Here is a 16598-nt window from a genome sequence, read left to right on the forward strand (position 1 = left end):
ATGAGCTCTGAATGGAATCAGACACGCAGAGTGAAAGAAGATGTGTTCTACTGCATGTGCAAAGGCCCTGAATCAAGAAAAAGCTTGACAAAGTCCAAAGCCTGGAAGAATCCCAATGTACCCAAACAGTATACAGCAACAGGAGAAGGAAACCAAATGAGGTTGTAGAGGTACCTCAAGTCCATATTAAGGAGAACAGAAGTTATTCTAGGCACTATGAGAAAAACATTGAAGTTGGGAGAAAGCATGCTCTGTTTGACTTTCTTATTTAAAAAATCACTCTGGTTGCTGTGAAATATGGATTCAACAGGGAAGGAGTGAAAGTGCAGAAAGTACTTAGGAGGCTACTAGAGTAGACCAGGCAAGAAATGATGGTGTCTTGAACTCAACTGGTGAAAGCAGATATGGAAAGCAGAATTCACAATTATCATGTGAGATGGTAACACAAAGGATAAGGTCAAAGTGTGCAGAACTGGTTTAATCATCTAGGTGAATGGCAGTGTCATTTCCTATATGCAGAAGTCTAGGGAAGTTATACATTAAGGAGACAGAAGAAAATCAAATATAACACACAGATGGCTCTACAAACTGACTCTGAGATGCACAGATCATACTGGAGCAATATATATGTGAGCTGTCATCTTGAAACAAGAGATGACTTAAGAAGATAATGTACCAGAGAATAAAAGTAGACATGTACTGGATGCCTACTATGTGTTAGAAACAGGCTGAGTGCATGGCAAGTATTATGTTAATGAATTCTCCCAACAACCCTATTTCTATCCATTTTACAGTGAGAAAACAAGGTCATATTGCTAATAACCAGATGATAACAACTCAGTCTGATTCCAGATTGAGGCACTGCACCAAACTGCCTCTCAATAGAAGAGAAAAAGAAAGCCCAGGTAAAATCCCCAGCATTTCCTCTTCCAACAAAAGAGAGGCAGAAAGAACACTAGGAGAGGAAACCGTGTTGTGCAGAATCTAGAAGCACATAATTTCCATTTTTTTAAAAAGAACATTTTCTCTAAAGTTGCTGAGAAGAAGGGGAGTTATAGGTAATCTTAGCAAAACTAGTTTCAATGGAATAAATGGTGACAGAAGTCAGACTGAAAAGGGTTAAAGAGTAAACCAGAATTCTGCTTCCAAAAGTATGACAATACACCCAAGGCCTCTCACACTACAAAACAACCAATGTTCAACAATAAAAAAAAAAAAACTCCAAAAGTATAAATGCAAGAAATAAGGAAATCTTGAAAGCACCAAAAAATAAAACAAAACTTGGGTTTTCAATACTGAAAGGTAGGCACAAGAAGCAGGGATGCTCTGAGAGCAAATGCCAATATCAGCACTGTGACAAGAAGATTAGGACTCCCAGAGTAGGAAAGAGACTATGAAGCAAAAGCAATTCCTCTCTGGAGAAAGTATTCTCACTTTAGACTCCCAGATTTTCATAGATTCAATACCCACCAGATGTGAATTCATAAGCATCCCACAAAAGCAAAACAAAGAAGCTTAAGTGAGGGTTAGTAGAAATAACAAGACTACCTCAAGCCCATGGAATTTAGGCATTGGATTTGTTAGAAAATATCTATAAAACTGTATAGTCTATTTTACAATTATTAAAGAAAATGTAGTATATATACACAATGGAATACTATGCAGCCAAAAAAACAAAATAAAATGATGTCTTTTGTAGTAACATGGATGAAACTGGAGGTCACTATCCTAAGTGAAACAAACCAGACATAGAAAGGCAAATATTACATGTTCTCACTCATAAGTGGGTGCTAAAAAATGTATAGACATGGATGGCCAGGTGTGGTGGCTCATGCCTGTAATCACAGCACTCTGGGAGGCTGAGGCGGACGGATCACAAAGTCAGGAGATCGAGACCATCCTGGCTAACACAATGAAACCTCATCTCTACTAAAAATACAAAAAAAAAAAAAATTAGTCCAACGTGGTGACGGGCGCCTGTAGTCCCAGCTACTCGGGAGGCTGAGGCAGGAGAATGGTGTGAACCGGGGAGGCGGAGCAGGCAGTGAGCCAAGATCACGCCACTGCACTCCAGCCTGGGCGACAGAGTGAGACTCTGCCTCAAAAACTAAAAAATAAATAAAAATAAAGTAAAAATAAAAATGTATAGACATGGATGTAGTCTATCAGTGGGCGGAGAGACAATGGAGATCCGGAAAGGTAGAAGGGCAGGAGGCGGGTGGCTAAGAAATTACTTAACGGGTACAATGTAGTCCTGACTTGACCACTACACAATCTATGCATGTCACGTTTTGTACTTGTACCCTATAAATTTATAAACATAAATAAATATATATAATACAAAAACTGTCATAAATACAAGAAGAACTTAAAGACAGAATCACAAAAATGAACAAGAAATAAGAAAGTATTTAAAAATTAGTAGGCATAATTTAGAGAGAACCAAATGGAACTTTTAGAAATGAAAAAGTAAGCAATGAAATAAAAAAAATTAATCATTGCATTAGATAACATGTTAGAGAAAGCTGAAGGGAGAATTTGTAAACTGGAAGATGGGTCTAAAGAAATTACCCAGAATGCAGCAGATACAAGGGGACTGAAAATATGAGAGAAAAGTTAAGAGAATGAAGGATAGAAAAGAAGGTCAAGCACACATGTAATCGGAATCCCCAAAGAAGAGAACAGAATGAATAAAAGAGTCAGAATATTTAAAGAAATAAAAGCTGATAATTTTTCTGAATTGGAGGAAGACATGAAGTCACAGATGTATGAAGAACAATGTAGACCAAATAGAATTTTAAAATTCACAAATAGATACATTACAGTAAAACTGCTAAATGCCAAAAAACAGTCAGGGAAAAGGGTAGGTCTGCTAGAAAAGAATGGCAATTAGAAAGATGCTGAACTTCTTATGAGCCACAAGGAAATTCAGAAAACAGTAGAATAAAACCATCAGAATATTGAGAAAAATAAAATGCCACTCTGCATACTTAAAACATAGCAACATGGAATAACTGAAAACAAAAAATTAAAAAACAGATATATAGACAAATACTACACAAAAGGGAAGTGCAATAATTATACCAATATCAGACAAAACAGAGTTTAAGATAAAAGGGCAGAAAGAGAATAGCCACATACAAACTGAATAAAGGGTTTAATTAACCAGGAAAATATAGTAATTCTTAAAATGAATGCATGTAATAATATAATTTCATTATGTATAAAGTCAAAACAGAAATACAGGGAAAAATTTATAAATTCATCATCATAGCAAATTATTTCAATCTACTTTTCTCAATAACAAATATGTCAGGCAGATTTCGAATATTAGCAAATGTAGAGATGACTTTAAGACACAATCAACAGAGGTGGGTGGATCACTTGAGGTCAGGAGTTCAAGACCAGCCTGGCCAACATGGTGAAACCCAGTCTCTACTGAAAATACAAAAATTAGCTGGGTGTGTTGGCACACGCCTGTAATCCCAGCTACTTGGGAGGCTGAGGAAGGAGAATTGCATGAACCCAGGAGGCTGAGGTTGCAGTGAGCTGAGATCACGCCACTGCACTCCAGCCTGGGAGACAGAGTGAGACTCCCATCTCAGAAAAAAAAAGGACACAATCAACAAGCTTTAATTTCTGGACACATATAGATCCCTCAACTCATAGAGTACACATTCTTCTGAAGCACACAATGGAACTTTTAAAACTGATTAACAAAATTGGCAACAAAGCAAGCCTCAACAAATATCAAAGAACTGTTGCCATACAGAATAGTTCTCTGACAACAATTAAATTGTAATAGAGGTCAATAATAAAAAGATAAGTAATACATTCATTTGTAAAATTTTGAAGGCACCAAAAAATATTGCAAGTATCAAAGAAGAAATCATACTGGAAATATTAAAATACTTATAAGATGATGAAAATGTAATAAATTAAAACCTATGTAATACAGTCACCATAGTCATCAGAGGGCATTATATTGCCTTAAATTCTTATATTATAAAAAGAAATAATGATAAATTAGTGCACCAAGTAGTCAACTCTATTTAGAAAAAAAAAAAAGAATAATAAGCCTAAGTACATAGAAAGCAGGAAATAACAAAGATTAAAAATTAATGAAGTAGAAAACAAACACACAAGAAAAATAATCCACAAAACCAAAAGTTGGTTTGAAAAGAGTAATAAGAAAAACTTCAAATTAGCTTGATCATGAAAAAAGAAGGAATACATAAATAAAGTTATGAATGAAAAATGAAAATTAAGGAGTCAGCAGAGATTAAAAAGCTAAGAGAATACCTTTGTATAACTTTATGGTAATAAATTTTAAAATGTAAATGAAATAGAGAGAAAACTGACATATATTACATATATATGTATACACACACACATCTATACACACACACATCCATATGTTTATATATATATTTAATTGTTAAAGTATCTGCAGAAAAAGTAAAGCTCTCACTCTCAATATTATTATATTTAAAAATTATATCAGTGGCTTAAAATCTTCTTATACTAGGACCAATTTTACAGATAAGTTTGACCTAATTTCAAAGAACAGATTGTTTCACCCTTATTTAGACCATTCCAGACAATACAGAGTGAGAACACTTCCTTATTCTAACTTTGTAGACAAAACTAGACTTAGAAAGTAGGAGGAAAAAAATACTATATGCCAATCTTACTTGTAAACATAGATGTAAAAATACTGAAGAAAATATTTGAAATTGAGTCCAGGACAATATTTTTAAAAGAGTAATGAAGCTACATCATTAATTTCATCCACAAAATGCAAAGGTGGCTTACCAGAGGAAAATATACAGATGTCACTCACAACATTAACAGATTAAAGGAAATAAAGAAGTCATCATTTAATTTTATGTAGAAAAAGTATTTGATAAAATTCAATACCTGTTCATGATAAAAACTCTTCATGAAATATGAATAAAATGAAACTTTCTTAATCAAGTATCTGTCAAAATCAACATCACTATTCATGGTGAAAATCAGGAATAAGACAAGATAATCAGTATTGCCGTTCCTATTTAACAGTGTACTTAAGGTCATATATAGCACAGTAAAGACAAAAAAAAAAAAGGCCAAGTATTGGGGTTTGAAAGGAAAAACCAATAAAATTGTCTTGAGTCACACATGATGTGACAAATCTACAGAAAAAACTCTAAGGAAAACACAAAGACATTTTTAGAACTAATAAGAGAGCTCAGCAACATGGCTGAATATGAAAATCGATATACAAAAATCAACTGAATGCCAGGTGTGGTGCCGGGTGCCTGTAGTCCCAGCTACCTGGGAGGCTGAGGCAGGAGAATCACTTGAACCCAGGAGGCAGAGGTTGCAGTGAGCTAAGATCACGCCACTGCACTCCAGCCCGGGCAACAGAGTGAGATTCCGTCTCTAAAAATAAAAAATAAATAAAAATTTAAAATAAGACTTTCTATATAGAAGTAACAAATAATTTGAATAATTAAAAAAAATACTGGTAATAATAGAAACAGAAAAATAAGGTACTGAAGAATAAATCATCAGAAAATGTAAAACTTCACGGAGAAAATTATAAAACTATAATTATGAAATTACAGCTAAAAAATTATAAAGAATTATTTTGAGATATCAGACACCTAAAAAAAGGGAGATATAAATGAGTAGAGATAATCATTAAATGCATAATAATTCTCCCACAATTGATCTTTAGTTTCCATGCAACTTCAATAAAAATGCCTCAAAGGGTTCTCAAAGACCTTGACAAGCTGAATTTTAAATTCACGTAGAAGAACTCAGGCTCCACAATAGCCCAAAGTCAAATGTGTACATATGGGACAGGAAAAGGGGGGAGGAAGGGCTTTACCTAACAAACAACAAAATACAGTTATAATATTTATTATAATGTGATACTGAGGCAAGGTAGCCAAACTAACCAAGTAGAATAAAAGGCCCAGAAGGAAAGGCCCCACAAATACAGGAACTAAAAATATCACAGAAATAGTATTGTGAATGACTGGAGAAAGGATGGACTTTTCAGTACATGACTCTTGAACAAATGCATATCTAGACATTTATGGAAAAGTGAAATTGGAGCCATACTTCCCATTCCACACAAAATCAATCCCAACTGTATGGAAAACTTAAATGTGATAGGTAAAATTATCAAATCCTTTTCAGAGGACACATATAAGAGAATATATGTACAACCTTGGGGTAGAGAAGGCTTTTCCAACCCTTCAAAATAATTACACGACTATCTTAAATTTAAGGACTTTATCAAGAGCTACCATAGAGAGAGTAAAAGTCACAAAATAAGAGAAGGTATTTGCAGCATGTATGACTAATAATTATCATCCAAAAATATATCAAGAACACCTAGAAATCAATAAGAAAAAACAAACAACCCAATAGAAAATGGGGGCAGGGGTAGATTCCACAGAGTGGACATGAATGATCTGAAATAAATATATACAAAGTTGTTTAACCGAATTATCAAGGAAATGCAAATTAAGACCACAATGCGGCCCTGTGTGATGGCTCATGCCTATAATCTCAGCACTTTGGGAAGCCAAGGAAGGCGAACTGCTTGAGCTCAGAAGTTCGAGACCAGCCTGGGCAATATGGTGAAACCCCTTCTCTACAAAAAATACAAAAATTAGCTGGGTGAGATGTGTGTGCCTGTGGTCCTGCTACCCGGGAGGCTGAGGCAAGAGGATCACTTGAGACCAGAAAGTCGAGACCAGACAGTGAGCCGAGGTTGCAAAACTGCCCTCCAGCCTGAGCAACAGAGTGAGATGTGAGACCCTGCCTCAAAAAAAAAAAAAAAAAGACTATAATGGGATAAATTTTCTATTTTATACCTAGTAGACTGCACCAACAGTAATCCTTTATGCTGCAGGTGGGAGTGCAGATCAGCAAGAATCTTTAAAAAACAACTGGACACTATCCTGTCATGCTGGACTTTCATGTAATTCTACAAACCAACAATTCTACTCATAGATATCCACTCATATAGGTATCTACCCACAGAGAAAGTCTTACACATGTGTATCAAGAGAAACATACAAGAAAGTTTGTAGTTCCAAAAAAGAGGAATCAACACAAAGGTTCATCAACTGGAACATGCATAAATAAACTACAACCTATTCATCAGCAGAGAAAATTAACATACACCACAAGCAACAACATGCACAATAACATACCAAGTGAAAAAGCAAGTAGCACAAAACAATCTACCAGTTTTATAATCCTCCAAAACAAGCAAAACCAAACAACATACAGTATTATTTAGGGATACATATGCCAGTCACAACACTACTTTAAAAAGGGCATGAGAATGTTTCTCTCTGGCAGGAAAGATAGGGGAAGGTGGACAGGGAACAAACCCACAGGCCGGCCAATGGATCTGACATTGCTCCAGTACTTATGTTGGGTGGTGGGTTCATAGATGTTCACTCCATTATTAAGCTTCACAACTTACATTTGCTACATAGATTATTCTGTAGGCATCAAATATTAAAAGATAAAATATGTGTTCTAATATTTGCTTGGGGTTAAATTTTGAAGCATGCAGTAGCAGCCTGTGTAGAAAACACTTAACAAAAGTCTTGCTAGGAAGGAAGTCAAGAAAGGCTATGGCCAGAGGGGAATGTGAATGAGAGGTAGAGGGTTTTTTGTTGTTGTTGTTGTTATTGTATGTTTTGTTTTTAATTATGAAATAATTCAAGCATAAAAAAACACATCATAATTCAGCCTCCAACCCATCCCCAGCTCTGTCAACCTTAATAGTCTATCATATTTTCTTTTCAAAAAAAAAAAGGCATTGTAGATGCTGTTGAAACTCTGTGTCCCTCCCAAAAGAAAGGTAATTAATTATAGTTCATTTTGTTTTAACTAACAGTTACTAAAGCATCCCTGGATGCTGAGAGGTACTCTCTAGGAGGCAGAAACAGGACCAACCACTGCCCACTTATCTCCACACTATGCTACCAATTCACCTGCAGTGGGCATGTGCTTTCAGGAGTTTTTTGCTTGGTGTAGACAGTTCTATGTCCGTCTTGTTTCAGCACCCTCGTTTGAAGGACACAAAGAGCTCTAGGGTCACGGGACCAACTGACACAGATATCAGGATCCAACCCATGCCCACAGTATTATCCCAAGGCTCTAACTAGCTGGTGTAACCAATAATGGAAAGAAAAAAAGTAATATTCTGTTCTTCAACTTCAACAGAAAATAATAGTGAAAGAATGGTGGTATTTTTCCTAAAATGGACTAACAAGTATCCTGAGTTGGGAGGTGACTTCCAATAATAAACAATAAAATAATTGAGAAAATGGAGTGAGGAGGGAGGGGAGAGAGAGAGGTGGTCAACAGAAGAGAGCCAAATGGAATATTAGCCAGGATTTGTAAAAAGGGGAAGCTTCATTTTGTTCCTAATCAGGAGTTACCAGGTAATTTCCTCCCTGTGACAAAATGCAATCTAACAATACTGCTGCAATCCCAGATAGAATACCACATAAATTAAACTACTCTCCTAAAGTCCACCAACAAAGACATTCAGTAACTTCTGTGGCTGTGCTATCTGATATCTGACCACAGGCAGGAGAAGTGAATTCAATTCAACAGGTCTAACTAAACCATCATAATGTTTACGGCTCATAAGAACATAGGCTATAAAAAGCCTAAATAGGGCCGGGCACGGTGGCTCATGCCTGTAATCCCAGCACTTTGGGAGGCCGAGGTGGGCGGATCACCTGAGGTCGGGAGTTCCAGACCAGCCTGACCAACACGGAAAAACCCTGTCTCTACTAAAAATACAAAATTAGCCAGGTGTGGTGGCGCATGCTTGTAATTTCAGCTACTCGGGAGGCTGAGGCAGGAGAATTGCTTGAACTCGGGAGGCAGAGGTTGCGGTGAGCCGAGATCGTGCCATTGCACTCCAGCCCAGGCAACGAGAGTGAAACTCCGTCTCAAAAAAAAAAAAAAAAAAAAAAAGCCTTAATAGTACTGAAGACCATTCAATAAGACCCACTTCCACCCCTGTACCCTCGCAGAATTGCAAACTCAATCTAACACCTTTCTCAGAAAATAAAAGAGCACTTCTCTAGTTAGTGCTTAGTTGCTAAAAAGGCAGTGGCTATCACACAGTGGCTGAATTAGGTCTCACAATTACTGTCGGAATGTATAAAGTATGGTAGATTTTCAAGTATTAGAAAGTTACAGGAAGTTTCACCAAAAAAAAAAAAGTAGCCACTATGAATGCTCCCCAATGACCTAAAGGTACAGATTTCAAATAAAGTCTACAAAGTTAATTCTCCAACTTCACCACCCACACTGTAGAACCAGCAACCCTGTCTCTCACCTAAACTTCTGCAAAAACTTCACAACTGGTGTAGGCCACCCACACTGACTCCCCTTTGGGTCCATGTCCCAGACACAAATCTGATTAGCAGCACACTGTCAAGGCTCCCTGTGGCTCAGTCTTGCGGGATCTGACACCTACCAACCCCCACCAGCCGCAGCGGCTGGAATCATGCCCTACCTGTCAGCTAAGCAAACTCCACCCACTTAACTCCCCCTCATCTATAAGATGACAGTTCACCTGGGCTGATCTCTGAGACTTTCCTGACTGCTCTGCTTGGTCAGATATTCCTATTGCAAACTCTTCTCAGGCCACACACCTCTCAAATGTAGTACTTGACCTTCTTTGGCTGATTATCCATTAATGTCTGTGTCCTCCATGTAGGCAACATCAGGAACATACCTGTCTTGCTCATCATTTTATTTAGAGCTGCCAGAGTATTACCTGACACATGGTAGATGCTCAATAATCACCTACTTAATTTTAAAAGAATATTTTACTGTGTGTCAATTTAAACACAAATATTAACATAATTCAAGTGTGGGGATAAAAAAGATAAGCATGTGTATCTAGTGTCCTAGAAGTAAATGAGTACCATCTACACATCCAAAATTTTAATTTCTGCTCAAAAAGGACGAATGGAACTTAATTCTCATTGCCTCCCAGACAACCTCTGACACTAAATTTCAGAGTACATTCCTAACACTACACTTCAAGGGCCAATTTCCATAAGCATTCGAATCCATTCCCCTTCCTTTACATTCACATACAACATGTACACATATACAGAGATTTTAGGATTTCTGTTTCAGTTAGAAATGTGAAGTCCGTACTTGGTTATATTTGAAAAGTGTCCTTTGAAAAACTATACTTGCATATTTCAACATATTTTATTTTATTTTATTTTATTTTTGAGACAGTCTTGCTCTGTCGCCAATACTGGAGTGCAGTGGCGCAATTTCGGCTCACCACAAACTCCACCTCCTGGGTTCAAGCCATTCTCCTGCCTCAGCCTCCTGAGTAGCTGAGATTACAGGCGCCTGCCACCACGACCAGCTAATTTTTGTATTTTTAGTAGAGACGGGATTTCTACTAAATAATTAAATCATGTTGGCCAGGCTGGTCTCAAACTCCTGACTTCAAATGATCTGCCTGCCTTGGCCTCCCAAAGTGCCAGGATTATAGGCATGAGCCACCCAGCCTGGCCAACATCATTTATTTTAAAAGTACCTTCTTTGAATTATTGTAGAACTTTTATTTAACAACTGCAATATAATATCCCAGTGCTGAAGTTGAAATTTGTTGTTCTTTGTAGCACCATAATTTCTAGCACTATAACTTGTATCTTGGCTCTCAAAAAAAAAAAAACTTTCAGTGAATGAATGAATGAATGAATGAGTGGACGAATGAATGTGCAAATAAGTAAATTAAAGGTAATAATTCCTAATAACTCTATTGTTACTTCAGTGAAACACACTCACACTGAAAAAATAATAACAACATGGCATGCATTCATCCACTTCCACTTTTCTGAAGCTTTCAACCTTCTTTAAACAATCAAGCCTTAAACAATTACGGACTATCTCTCATCTTATCCCAATTCTACCAAAATTACCAAGGATTAAAGTGCAGAATTCCCTTACAAGTGGGACACTACAAATATACACCCCATATAAAAGAGAAATTGTTCAAAATGAGCCAGAAAAAGAATAATAAGATGTTAATAAAATCAAGGGAAAATTAGATGTCAGAAGAAAATTAATCTTGCAGTTAGAAGTAACTAGATTGAAGAATCACAGTGGCCGTAAGAGAACAGAAAAGCATTCAATGGTTTGGGACACTACTGGACAATAATGTCCAAGAGGGCACATAACAAAGAACAATTATTCAAACAAGCATTAAAACTGACATCGTTTAATCTCTCTTTTCAAACTTACAAATTGGGTTATGTATGAAATTGGATATTCAACCTGGAAATATTATTACCACCTGCTGACCAAAGCTTTGAGTTTCAGGTTGTAGGATTGCAAAATATTTCCAAAATAAATCCTTTACTTTTTGAAAAGTGAAGAAAAAGGTTGAGGAATTTATAGGTTCTTAACTGAAATCTTTTACATGAGTCTAGAATATCCTCTTTGTCATAAATTTTTTTTTTTTACTCTATACCAAACACAGTCATTCATTAATAAATTCTTCCTAAGCCAATATCAACCATCATTTGAATTTTTGGCTTCACTATGGAAATTGGACACACATGCTACATTAAGATACTTGCAGGTCACAGAGAGAAAGACACTTTAATCTGAACTCAACGATATTTGGGGGAAGGGATGGTATACACATATACACACACATGTATTTTTCTATTTGTGATGTACTCCTGGTCAGTTTCATTAAAAGGTATATCTGGCCACTTCACAATGTTTTTACAAATATTACATTAGTTTTTGCTAAGATCACGGTATCTCCGGAAAAGTTTTAAACGCATTTCTCAATATATAATATGGCAATGATAACTATCACATTTCCATTCCAGCTTTTGACCAAACAATGTGACACTGGTCATGGTGATGCCAGTGATGATAATAAAAATTATAATGATGAATTTTTGCAATCTTAAAATGTTTTAAATACAGCAGTATTCCTTTTAAAAAAAAATGTGAAAATCCTTCTTGAATTGTACTGGTGAGTTTCGATTTTGTTTAGTTTTAAGATGCAGCCTTTAAGGTTCTACCACTTCCTCAATATGAAACAGCTACTTACCAGCAAACATTGCAAAAGAACCCAGATTTCCAGAATTTGGCTACATGAACAATTTTCTCCAAAGCAGCTTCATTTGGCTCAAGAAAGTTTCCATTGCTGAGTGATATGATAGGAAGAATTCTGGGAACTGGGGACACAAAAACTTCGATTTCCATCCCGACACTACCATTAAAAACATATACTTTTGGATGGAACTGGATTATAATCTGTAACACCCCCCAGTGAAACGCAAACTCAGTCAAGAAAATAAATGGCAACCAAGACAGGGGTTTTTGCCTGGAAATCATCCCATGTGTCTAGATCAGAGTTGACTCCACTGCAGAGCCAAGAAACTTCTCTTTCTGGGAGCTCTCTTTAATCTACCCTTTCCAGTTTCTTTCATCTGTGCTTGGTTTGCAGTGATCCTGATATGCATGCTCAGTCTCACTACCTACTTGTCAAAATTCTGCCATTCCTTCAAGGATTAGAATTGAGTTTTCCATGAACCCTTCATTATTAATTTCCCCATGAAAGAAAGAAGTTTTCATTTCTCTAAACTCCCACATTATTGTGTCTTCCCAATGCTAGATGTTAATTACATTTTTACTTTTCTATTTTCTCCTGTTAGAAGAAGCTTGTCCAACCTACAGCCTAACACAAACTCGTAAACTTTCTTAAAACATGAGGTTTTTTTGCAAAAGTTTTTCAGCTCATCAACTATCGTTAGTGTATTTTATGTGTGGCCCAAGACAATTTTTCTTCTTCCAGTGTAGCCCAGGGAAGCCAAAAGATTGGACACCCCTGTGTTAGAATATATGCCCTCTAAGAGAAGGTTCTCTCTTCCATAAAGCCCTCTATGTCTTCTAATTGCTAACATGGCGATATGAGCATAGCAGGTACTAAATATATATATATACACATATATTTATAATATATATATAATATATAAAAATATATAAATATATGTGTATATATGTATATATATACGTATATATGTGTGTATATATATATATATACGTATATATGTGTATATATATATATATATATATATACACATGATCCATCCATCAGAATTAGGCTAGATAGATAAAAAGCTGGCTAGCTAGATGCAAACAACATCCCATCTCCATTCCCAACATATTAAAACCCAAGGGGACAAACTGAAGCTATGCTACCAGTCTCCAGATAATAATATAAATAAAGATACTTTTCTAACCGTAACCATTCATTATCAATTTTTACTCATCTTAAGTGAATATAAAAGCAATTACTGACAAGGTATGCCAATTTGCATGTTTTTCATGGCTTCCTCCTCAGCATTTTACACCCTGTATGAAAACTGGATTGTCCAGAGTTTCAATAACCTGCAAAGATGCTAGGTCTTTTTGCAGTTTACCAGTCCTGTAAACACCCCATACTTAAGTCTTCGCATGGGAAATTTGAGATTGAAAACCTTCCATTTGGATGCCTTGCAATTCAGCTAAGTACCCCCCAAAAGAATGTTTAAATGAATGGAAGATTAAAGCAAAGCAGAACATTCTAAGGGGTATCCTGTAATGGGGCTTTGTCACCACCGTCTCTGTTTTTATTGAGTAAGTGGTCTTTTCCCAAGGAGCAGAAAGTTTATATGCCAACCATCAGTCCAGTTTAACTATTTGAAGTTTAAAATGTCAGAGAAAAAAAGTTTGTAATGGAAATGCTGACAGGCCATGAGGCACCAGCAGGTGCTGCTGTAACCCAGGGTCATAATTCAATCAAGCTGGATTTTGACGTCATCTGTTACAGAAAAAAGCCAAATGGTTTATGAACAGCACCAGAACCCCCAAGATTAAATTACAGCCCTGATATTTAATCATGGGTCTTACTTTGTTATTTTTAATAACACAATACATTTTAACAGTTATTTGTCAACTGCCTTGGCCAAATTAGAACACGTGATGACAAGCGGGCTGGATTACAACGTCCATCTTTCACAATCTCAATTTTTAATAATTTTTTCAGAAATGGTAGATTATACATGTTTTTCCCTTCTTAAGAAATATACAGTTGGTACCATCGAATTGAGTCCAAGCCTTAATTAAAAGCAGCATGAGGTCTTTGACCAGAGGGTCAGGACATGTGTATTTGTGTCCTATTACAGCCAATAACCAACTGCATGATTTGGGCAAAAGACTTTTAACCCTCCCGAACCTTGGCTCCTTACCTAAAAAATAGAGCATCTCTAAAGTCTCTTATAAATGTAAATTTCCATAAATTATTTACTTGAAAAACAATATTGTGTCATTACTTTGGGATTCCCTGAGGATTTGAATGCAAACTTTTTATAGCAGAAAAGTTGATGGATTTTGTATTTCAGCTAAAATTACTTGGATCAAAGAGGCATTCTAGCACATGAGAATTTATAAACTTAACATTTTTAGAGGCAATGTCAGCATCAGCAAGTGAAACAGGTTCTTTAAAAAGTAACGTACAAATGAGGCTGCACAAATACTGCTGCACGTGTGAAGAGGTGTTTGCAAAACAAATCAATAAAGGCACATCCAACAATAGACTGCAGTTAATAAACTACATATAGTAATTACCACCAATGCCAGTCTAGAAAGTCATTCATTAAATGTTAATTGTCACACAAAAGTACAAAAGCATCCATTTGAACAATCAATCGTGTGGCTGCACCTTTAAATAAAATACTTTCTTACAGCCCTGAAATTCATCCACATAAACTGATTTTAAACACACCTGGGTATTTGATATGCTGATTAACTGGGCTTTTATTTATCTTTGAAATGAAAGTAAACATGACAACCTTTTCAACATTTTCACTATTCCTGCAAGTCAAATATAAATAAATATATATATTTACCTATATATAACTTATAACAAAGTGTTAATCTTCTCCAAAGATTAAATTATTATTTCTCTTATATCTCTCTCCTAAGTATTAAGAGAGATATGGGTCAAAAGTATCCACATAAAACCCATGTGCATACCTTATTCCTAGTCAATTGGCTCACAAATGTACAAAATGGGTAGCTCACACATAAGCTAATAAACCTGGTGGTCAGTTGTGAAAATTTTACCCAGAGTAATAAGAAACCAGTAACAAAAATAACCTTTTAAAAAACCTGTAACGTATTTTACATTTTCTAATACTTAGCACTATCTAATTAACTTGGAAGAACACCTGGCCATAAAAAATGGCTCATAAAATACAAAAAAATAAAATAAAGAAAGAAACGGCAGATTTTTCTGTTCCTACTTAGCTTCATTTTCATGCTATGTCTGTATAAAATCTGACTTATTCAACATACATATAGATTCTAAAGGTTTGGCCAAGAACATTTTGGTTTAAGACTTGTAAACTGAAGAACATTTCAAAACACACCATGTTCCTTATTAGGCAACTTAAGATCTGTTATCTTGGCTTATGGGAACAGATCTAAATAGCATCATAATACTAAACGTTGAAAATCACAGGCCTGGGGCCACCAGGACTCAACTCTATGACTTGGACGAGGTTGCAAACTTCCAATATAAAATGTAGTTTACCATTAGGAGTAAATGTTTGATCTTTAAAGCTTACAAAATTACTTTGTTTATCATAGCAGATGAAAGCAAAAAGGAATAATTTTAAGCTCAAAACAAAACTGTTTATATGACAGTCTTTACTGCTCCATGATTCTAAGCATTTAAGACAGATTCGAGCAATTAACAGCATAAACTTTCATTACATAGTTCTATTATATATGTTTATGTGACTTGGCTGTTCATCTGTTATTTAAGTGATTTCCTCATTACAATAGTAGGGTAAGGATAATTTGCTGACGCTGTCAAAAATGTTAAGCATTTCAGTTTCAACAGTTCTTGGATCCCCACGCTTGTTTAATGCATTTTATTTACTGAAGTCAGTGTCAAATAGAGTACTGCTTCTGCCTTCTGAATTTAGAAAATGTAACATTTTAAGCACATGTCTGGTAACAGACATATCAAACCTTCGAAACTGCTTATTTTAGCGATGCAGATAGAATTTAGGGTATTGTTCTTGAATACTAAGTTTCAAAGATCTAACAACGAACTGTGAAACTTTTTTATTTTAAAGACAGGAGATCCTTATTTTTTTTACATATTAATACATCAGACTTGGTTACCTCAAATTCTGAATTGATTAGCTACAGAAAAACATGTTTTCATTGGCATCCACGTAGACTATCAACTTACAACAGAATCAAAGCACAACTTTTAAAATATCTACTGTATTTTCTTAGTAAAACTAATAAAGATATGAGAAAGACATATTTAGTCACATTGAAATCTGTCATAAATTAGAAGGGTAGTTTATTTGGATACAAAGGCGGGAAAAATAACGGCTATGGTTGACATCATTACAACATTAGATACGTTTTTAAAAATGCTATCTACCCTAAAGATCACCGATAGCATTTTGTGCCAGGCCTCAATATCACATTGTTTGCCCATATAATCT

At 35.7% G+C, this 16598-nt stretch overlaps 1 protein-coding gene and 1 long non-coding RNA gene across 25 annotated transcripts in view; both read right to left on the minus strand.

Annotated features, from left to right (window-relative positions):
- LOC134760301 (uncharacterized) overlaps positions 1-13051 on the minus strand; it is a 101076-nt gene extending 88025 nt beyond the window's left edge. The window contains exon 1 of the long non-coding RNA XR_010137587.1: positions 1-13051. This exon is cut by the window's left edge and continues 82063 nt beyond it. This is a non-coding gene — a long non-coding RNA (uncharacterized LOC134760301).
- Positions 1-16598, minus strand: part of TCF4 (transcription factor 4) — a 366054-nt gene that overhangs the window by 340854 nt on the left and 8602 nt on the right. The gene's annotated exons all lie outside the window — the stretch shown is intronic.

Source organism: Pongo abelii, chromosome 17 (assembly GCF_028885655.2).
Source record: "Pongo abelii isolate AG06213 chromosome 17, NHGRI_mPonAbe1-v2.0_pri, whole genome shotgun sequence".
Lineage (NCBI taxonomy): Eukaryota > Metazoa > Chordata > Mammalia > Primates > Hominidae > Pongo > Pongo abelii.